At 38.7% G+C, this 9676-nt stretch overlaps 1 pseudogene; it reads right to left on the reverse strand.

Moving 5' to 3' along the window:
- Positions 1–7611: 7611 nt before the first annotated feature.
- Positions 7612–9246, reverse strand: LOC111327675 (beta-1,3-galactosyltransferase 5-like; annotated as a pseudogene).
- Positions 9247–9676: the final 430 nt, after the last annotated feature.

The raw sequence follows: 9676 nt of genomic DNA on the forward strand, positions 1-9676 counted from the left end.
TGTGCGTTTTACCCTGAACATATCTAACATATCTTTTGAAGAAGAATGTAAATTCAAAGGGAAAAAGAAAGGAAAAAAGAAAGGAACAGAAATTGAAAGAAGAAGAGAGACAAGAAAAGTTTGGCGTGGCCAGGAATCGAACCTTATAGACCTTATCCTTTGCAGCAGGTACGCAGAGCGTACGAACCAGCAAAATTGGTTTAAAATATTTTTTATGCCTACTGAAATCACGTACCTATTCTACTGATTACCTGCCCTGTCACCGGCCTGTCAATTGACCAGTGTACAAATTATGTCCTAACCAAGTCCTTGTGTCGCAATTTTGGTATCGACAGAAGCTGTTCATGAACCCATTGCTTTTTTAGCGGAATACTCAACTGTAGAACAGTTGGGGCATGCAGTCACAGGCTGCCTCTTATTACCCAGAGTTAATTAAGAATTGTTTCATGCTTAGCGTGCGTATATCGAGTTATGGATGCACACGAGGAGTTTGGAAAGCACGAGAGAAGTGTAAGAGTTGCTCGAGGTGCAGCCGAGAGCAACTCTAGCTTCTTGAGTGCTCTCCAAACTTCCCAAGTGCATCCATAACTCGATATACGCACAGCTAAAAGCATGAAACAAATCTTTTATAACATACGAAAACAATTTGGGCGCTGAATGACGTTTTTGTAATGTTTTTTTTGAAATGAAAGTTGCCCGAAAATGTTGGCGTCTCCGATTGTTTTGTTGATTTTGTAACTAAATGGTTTTCGGTAGAGTTAACAAATGTCACCAAAAAAACGTCATCAACAGAGACGTTTACCTTTAAAAGTCGCCACAGACCCATTTGTAGTCTTCTTAGTTGAATGCCTTTCAGCTAAAATTTTCTCCAATTCCTGTTCCAATAAATCGGGAAACGGGCCTGTTGTGTTTCGTTTAATTTTCGTTGTGCTTATTGGCTTGACTACTTGCGGGAAGGTCGAAAGCCGAAGAAAAGTTTGGTTGGTCTTCCATCTACTGATATCGCTTACCGAAACTTTAAGTTAAGGAACTCACACGACGGAAATTTTGCAGCTATTTTGAAACTGCACACGTCATTTTATTGAGCACGGCCGTGGGTACATAAAGATTTTGTTCATGTTGACGCAATAGGAATTAGATAGGACTAGCGCGCGCGCTATGTCATAATATTAATGTGTTAATATTAACTCGGTATTACCGAAGGCTTTCAACATGTGGACAAGTCTACACGCGTGTGTACGTGCCTTTGCGCGTGTAGCATGACGCAATTTGCGTCACAAACGAGCAACACTGGAATCTAGACGAAAGTAAAACACAAATATGGCGGCCAGTAAGGTGAATATGGAATGAACTGCCTATTCTGATACCACAGCAGGAGTAGAAATGGCAGTTTAGAGATCTCGTGCCTTCTGGTGTATGTCAGCTGCTGTTCCTCGGTGCTTTGATCAATATGCAGTATAACTGTTTGAAAGCGTTGGATGAAAGGGTTTGTAGATATGTTGGACTGTTAGCTATGGATTTTGCTAAGGCATTCGACAACGTAAGTCATGGTATACTTAGTGATGAATTAAAGGCCCTTAGCTTAAATCCGTATATTATCAACTGGTATCTTAGTTTTTTACGAAATCACAGACAACGGTTAGTGTTTGGGGGTAGCAGCTATTGCTGGTATAATGTAAACAAAGGCACAACACAGGGCAACGTCAGTGGCCCTTATTTGTTTAATCTTTTTGTTAATGATTTCGATCTTGTTAACTGTCCTGATGCTTCTCTTAGTAAATATGCTGATTGATACTACGATGCAAGTTTTTGTAAATAAGGCCGGAACTGATTGTGCTAGTGATGTAATTTCGCAAAACCTTAGCTGATCCAGTACAAACTATATGCCTTGCAATATTTCCAAGTGTAAAGAATTAGTTTTGAAGAAGAAGGGACAAGTAAATCCTAGTCCTATTGGTAATATAGAGCAGGTCGAATTTCTAGTGCTACTCAGAGTGACTTTCCAAAACAATGGAAGATTTACAGAGCACATTAAACGAAAACTCTTTTAAGCGAATAAGTGCCTCTATGTGTTAAGGAGCTTAAGGTAGGAAGCATATAACCAAGCGGAAATTGATCATCTGTTTCAGTCTTTAGTTTTACCTAAAATTTCGTATGGTTCACCGGTGTATGCAGCCTCTGTGCCTGAACTTAATACCGAGCAGCGGTTCCTTCGTAGATGTCATAAACGCAGTTTTATATCCTATGCTATAGTTATATATGATTTGCTTGAGAAAACAGATGGGTCAATTTCAAAGAGGATTAGATGCCTGCCTACTCATCCGCTGTACAATTTGTTGCCCTAAGTTAAAGAATCTTCCAAACGCTTGAGAACTCAAATAAGCCTACTACCTTGTGTCAAAACAGAACGTTTCAAAGCTAGTTATATTACTAGACTGTATTTTGAATGATTTGGATATATCAACAAAATTGAAATGGTAAATGGGCCACCGTAACGATTACAAAAGCTGACGTTTCGAGCGTTAGCCCTTCGTCGAAGCAAATGGGAATATTACAATAGAATATTACAATAGAAATACATACATATTAAGAATTAAAAAGTATGTCATTGTGATAGTTCAAACTTACCAAGATGATAGTCTATTTACTCGTTTCTAAATTTGGAATAAATAAGCCCGAGTAAATTGTTTCAAAGATTCACAAATTTGCACAATAGTCGGCCGACAGATATTTTGGGGAGCTGTTCTTCAATTTTACCGAATTAACAGCATTGAATTGACAAAATTTTAATCAAACACCAATCAGATTCCTGGACACCCTTTGCTCAGTTCTGAAATTATACTAATTATTATCATTATTATTATTATTATTATTATTATCTGGGGCATGAAGAATTCGTCAATAGAAGGTGTTGCGCTTCTCCTCTTACGAAGCCTTGCTTAGCGCCTAATCATGATTACGCGAATAAAAATTCAAGTATTCGAAGTTCTTCGTCTCTTTGTAATGCGTTTTGACGTGAAGGATCGATTTCCTGTTAAACCTGTCGCTTTTCGTTTACTTTTGTGTTCAGGAATACAATTTCTGAGTCTGATATTTCACTCGTGAATAGTGATTGTAATGTGGCACAATGTACAGTTTCAAGAGAAAATAATTTCTTGACAGAATGTACTTGTTGCTTGTCTTACAAATTCTTCGATTAAATTGTTCGTTCTGTTCTCACAGACTGAAAACGTCGTCGATATACCTCTCCCAAAGTATCGATTTAGTTGTGTTCTGGGTGATATTTTCTTTTTATATTTCTGCCATAATAATTTTGGCTAAAGCCACTGCCGTTGATTTAAGTTATGCGTCAGAGGATGCCACTGTGGAATCATTTTGAGATGTTTATGGTCTTTTGTAATGTTATAGCAAAAATTGGGAAGAACATGGCGAGAAAATATTACATCTTCGGATCTGCATAATTTGCTGATTTAAACGGTGAAACTCTCTCTCTTGATAGCAAAAAATTTCCTCTATGTTGCATGATGCGCCGATAACATCAATTAATTAAGAAATTCCTGCAGGGAAGACTTATGTTCTTAATAGCGCGCAATCCTAAAATGACCGTGGGATGTTTATCGTCTTCTCCTGTATTCCGTAGTGTCACGGTAAGAACTGAAAACGCAATGAGCTTGTTGCTATAAGCCAGAAATCACATAAGAAGAAAACTCAAATGTTTATCGAGTGCGAACGTCGAACTCCTAAGATACTCCAAAACGAACAATAAGTAACGCCGGTAAACATGGGGTCAAAATTAAGCCAAGATCGGAAGTTCCTTTGTAGCTGCCCTCACATAAATAACGGATATTTAGCAAGGAAACATCAAAGAAATAGTTATCTAAATATAAGAATACACTAACCCCACTATTGAACTGGCGGTGGGTGTGCTCAAAAAGGAGAGAACTCTTTCAACTTACAACAACGTCGTCATCCAACTTCAAAAGAAACGAAATAGCGCAATACCTTAATTAAAGCCTATTCAAACTCCATGTTATCTTTGAGGCTTGATTACAGTAGTGCTCATAATAGCCCGCTCGCATAAGGTCTGTATTAGCTTTGATCTGCATGTTACAAGAAGTTTGACACCCCTTCATCCTGTAGTTGAGCAACTAGAAAAACTGACGTCTATCTTGGTTTCGCGGATCTTTAGATTGCCCATGTCTTACGAATATTATTCCTTCTTTCGAAATTACTTGGGGCAGATAACATAATCAACAGAAGATCGTAATGTTACGTACAAGGTGTCCTGGTTATAAGAATTGTTTTGTGCTCATTCCACAAAGTGGAAGCCGTTGCGATACTCGATGAAGGTTCCGAGGTTGAGTTTAACGGATTCCAAATTGCATGGCTGCATATATGTTTTCGACCTCTAGTTCTTCGTGAGCGATGTCAGAAAAGAAGGAATGAGTACCCCATATAAGTCCTAGCCGAAAAGATACATAAACTACCTCCACAAGCGCCATTTCCCTGTTTTCTGATCATTGTTTTGTTAGACCCAATGTCACGAGAGCGAGAGCTATACAGCACACCAGGCGTATGCAAATCAAGTCGACATCTTTTGCTAGCGTCACGTAACAACTGACAGATCTTTCCGCACGTTACACCCTCACATTAGCATGTGTATTGTCTATACGGTTCTCTGTATATATCCTAGGGCGCCGACAAGGAAAATTTAGGAATCAAAGGATTAAACCGTCAATCATTTCACTTGAGGCCTAAAGGTCCCTCAGTTTGAGGGTTAATAATTGGTGGAAGTGACATAATCTGCCATTTCTTTTGCATACCGAACCCTAAAAACAACACCTATATTAATAATATAGCTGTACATGTAAACAATTGAGCATGCTCATTGGTTGAGAGCACGTCAATACGTCAATGAATCACAAACAGTAAAGAAAGTCGAAATTAAATTTCTTGACAGGTAAGTCGGAAGAGCACATGCAAACAAAATGGCGGAAAGGTGAGGAGAAAGTTACAACGTTTTAATTCAGAATTTGAGGATAAATTCTTCAAACCAAGACACCTAACAAAGAAAAAGGAACTGGCGAAAAGTCTAGAGGTCTTCGGCTTCCAAAATTAAAGCAACTGACAATATGAACCTGAATAGAATTGTCGAGGAGTTTTGAATGAATGATTGAATTAATGAATAACTTTATTAACGTGTCAATCGTTCTAGTTTTTACAAGTAAAAAGTAATTGGGGACACCTACTACTTAGACTAAACTAATAATTATAATAATAAGTTTAGTCTAAGTAGTAGGCGTCCCCTTTAAGCATCAATTCATGATAAAAGACGGGGGAAGTTACGAGAGCGGTAGCTTTCCTGTAATGGTTACTATTGTTTACCTATACCGAATAGAGAATGAGTACAGACACTAAAATATTCGTGATAGAGAGCTAAAAAGCTTGAAGCAAGTTCTTGAAGGAAAAGCCCGACTGCTCCGGAATCGAAGCAAGTAAAGTGGCAGAACCTGAGTGAGCCATGTGACGAATATAAAAAGTTTTTAAAAACAACTAAAGAGAAATACTGTCATACTTTTGGTTTCCTATTATCAACTAGTAATGACATGAATTTTCTCGTGCAATTTGGGCTACGGGCTCGTGCAATTTGGTTAGTCTCCGGAAAATTTTCTCGTGCCGATTTATCCCAAATTGCCCTCGAAATAGTGCGATTAGCTTGTGCCATCGTTCAACGCGTTTAAGCAAACCGAAACTTCCTTTGATTCCGATTTTACAACCTTTCGCCCAACATGGGTATTCCGTATATGTGCACGATCCTTCGCAGTAAAGCACTATTTAAGCAATAGTGAAAATCAGCTCTGAAAAAAATTCAGGCCTGTACGGGATTCGAACCACTGACCTCTGCGATACTAGTGCAGTGCTCTACCAATTGAGCTAACAAGCCAACTGGGAGCAGGCCATCAAATTAATTCGACATAAACCCGTAGATGATAAATCAAACAACAAACATATGAAATACATATATATGAACTGTGGTTATGAAACGTATATGTGCACGATCCTTCGCAGTAAAGCACTATCAGGCCTGAATTTTTTTCAGGTCTGATTTTCACTATTGCTTAAATAGTACTTTACTGCGAAGGATCGTGCACATATACGTTTCATAACCGCAGTTCATATATATGTATTTCATATGTTTGTTGTTTGATTTATCATCTACGGGTTTATGTCGAATTAATTTGATGGCCTGCTCCCAGTTGGCTTGTTAGCTCAATTGGTAGAGCGCTGCACTAGTATCGCAGAGGTCAGTGGTTCGAATCCCGTACAGGCCTGAATTTTTTTCAGGTCTGATTTTCACTATTGCTTAAATAGTGCTTTACTGCGAAGGATCGTGCACATATACATTTCATAACCGCAATTCATATATATGTACTTCATATGTTTGTTGTTTGATGGGTATTCCGATTGACAGTTCGAGCTGGGCAAGATGTTACTTTTAGACGCTGGATCATAATTTACGTCTGAGTTGCGACGCCCGGTTGACGGTTAAAAGAGAAAGAAGTTGTGTTAATCGGGTGTAAACAGAAACAAAAAGTTAATACTCGTGGCGATCTCCTTTCATTATAGTAAAGGAAACCTCACAAATTACAAAGTCCGCCATTTGAACGACTAAGAGCTTGTTCCGATTTACTTTTCGCTGCATAGAGTGGAAATGATGCTGTCCAAGGGACGCAGTCACCTCGTACAATCTTCATGCTCCTGTAAAACTCGGCAGTCGTTGGTCTGTCGTACATTCCCGAATCACGGCGCCACGAGCAGTGTGTCAGCTAAGTGCTATGGTAAAAAATCGTGCAGGTTTTAATGAACCACAATTCGGTCGAATGTTTCTGATCATTTCAGTTTTAGATCTTGCTTCTAGACTGAATGAAAGGCTCCTTGTAGCAACCTCATGGTAAATCTTACGTATTCACTTTAAACCTTTATCGTCACCTTATAATATTGCGTAACGTACTTTTAAATGGCCAGTTGATTATCAACTTTAAAAGCGTCAGCCTTAACACCGAAACTAAACCATGTGCCATAATGCGTTGTTAAAATAGACAACATTGACAGTCACACAACGACAAAGTATTGGAGAACGATGGCCAAATGAATGAGTTGTCAGTAATTGCGCCAAGACTTATAGGATCGCCACAGACCAAGCATTGAAGCATATGGCGAAAAGTTGTTTCGACGTCCAAAATCATAATTTTGTGGTAGATCAACGCTTTTTAGCCGCTCTAGTATCAGAAATGGATAAAGGTAATGTTGATACGAATGAAGTGTACGTTTTGTTTGAATAACCACGAAATATGTTATGACTCATGGCGATAAACTTCTCTCCTTGTGTTAGGTTTATGGTGAAATCATCATCGCGTTATGGTCTCGAAGTATTACAAAATTGGTCATAAATCGCTAGGAAATAACTCAATAAAGTATTTATGTGTGTAAAGCCTGTATTGTAAACGTTTTTAACACACAATTATGGCGTCTGAAAGTACACATTTAATAAGACATGTGAATACATTATAGCATCGGTAAGAAGTAACAGTAACAGTTAGCAGTTAGCAGTTAACAGTAAGCCAGTTAAGGGATCTTTTGCCTTTTAAGATGTGGTCATATTTCTTAAGACCCTACACGATACGCGCAGCAAAATTCTGTACGAGTTGGAGTTTCTTTTCGTCGCCTTGAGAAGTGTTAGCCCATACAGTTGAGCAATAAAATAGTTTGCTAAAAACGAAAGCGTTCATCAACAATATATGAGACTTTCTGTCCGGAAGGTGTTTTATCCTTCTGATGTGTAGTAATATAAATAGACAATTAGAGGTAGTTTTGCAACATGATCATTGTAAGCTAAGCGGTGAAAGTTAAGCCATTTAAATACTCAAGGAAAATGGCTAAATTAAACATTTTCATTTGGCACTCTTCTCCTACATCATGTCTGACTAAAGTATCAGTTGTTGGAATACAAACATATTGAGGTGGATGCCATACTTCAAAACCTCTGTTGTGCGTGATATTTAATCCGTTCTTACTCGCTAGCATGCCAACGTGAACATCGTCTAATCAAAAGTACGGAAAGGAAGAGAACGTGTCAACAAATGCAGTTACAACGTCGTGAGATAAAATATATCCAAACCCTGGACAAAAATCCGGATAAGTTGTTTCATTATATTCTTCGTAAGACACCTTCCATTTTCCTACTCGAGCGACGTGATTGTTCTTGTAATGGTTGCCAGCGTAAAGCTTTTTTTTCGGCGTGGTGGGTGCGCTTAAGAAGGAGAGAACTCTTGGAATATGCACGAAAACATCGTCATCCAACTTCAAAAGAAACGAGAAATTACAATATCTTACTGCCCATTCGAAGCCCATTTTGATCTTGTGGGTTTGATTGTAATAGTAGTCATAATAGCTAGCTCGCACAAGGTCTTTAAGAGCTTCGTCTTCCTCCAACAGCAAGTTCGACACTCCTTCATCCCGTGTTTCAGCGACTAGAAAAACTGACGTCCATCTTGGTTTTGCGGATCTTTCGAATGCCCATGTCTTACGAATGTTGTTCCTTCTTTCGAAATTACCTGGAGCGGATGAGATAATCAACAGAAGATCGTAATGTTGCGTACAAGATCTCCTGGTTATAAGAAATGTTTTGTGCTTAATTTTTGGGGTAGAAGTCGTTGTGAAGCCCGATGAAGATTCCGTGGTTGGGTTTAGTTGATTTATTTTCGGTTCTTGCTGTTGTATCCACTGCATATATTCTGCGACTTCTACTTCTTCGTGAGCGATGTCAGAAAAGGAGGAACGAGTACTCCATTTAAGTCTTAGCTGAAAAGATATATAAACGGCCACTAAAAAGGCTAAGGCCTTCAAAATATTTTCCCTCCGTTTTATGATCATTGTTTTCGAACGCCATATCAGCGTGAAAGACACAAAAGCGGGAGCTCTGCAACACACCAAGCAGGGGCATCAGGTGACGCTTAACCAGGATGCATTGCGGGATTATTGGCCCATTTCGGTCCTTTCTGTATTTCAGAAAATGACGGCTTACCGTGAGTGAAATATTATTTGAGTAAATCATTGCAATCTTGATCGAGAAGTAACTTTTTATACCTGTTAAGAAGACGTTAAAGAACTTTATAACATAGCTTGTAAATTCGTGCAATCAAATTCAATAGCGCGAGCGTGCTTCAATTTTCCATTGTGCACGCTGGCGACGTCAGCAAAGAAATGCCTCGCGAAAAAATTTTTTTCTCACGAGTGACTGAAGCATTTTTCATTAAAAAAAACGGGAAAAAATTCCGCAAAAAAGTTAAACTAGACATGGCAACAAGCGAACAAGCCAATGAAGATCTGCCTACTTTTTCTTTTTGCCCGAGAAAGAACCCGTAAAAAGGGAAAACAAAATAATCAACGGTTTCATCTCGTTTCGGAACTCTAACTTCATTTCCACGCATGAATTCACCTGTCAGCTTTTGACCAATCTGAGACAAGATCTTATTTATCCCTGCTATTCCAGATCATTGAAGCATGGCGAAATACTTTTCCGAAACAAAATAAACAACGCATTGAAGCTAAGGAGAGGGAATTTCTGCCCTTTATACATAAACTAAAGAAGCTAGAGTCGCTCTCGGCTACGCCT

This window comes from Stylophora pistillata, chromosome 4, assembly GCF_964205215.1.
Source record: "Stylophora pistillata chromosome 4, jaStyPist1.2, whole genome shotgun sequence".
NCBI lineage: Eukaryota > Metazoa > Cnidaria > Anthozoa > Scleractinia > Pocilloporidae > Stylophora > Stylophora pistillata.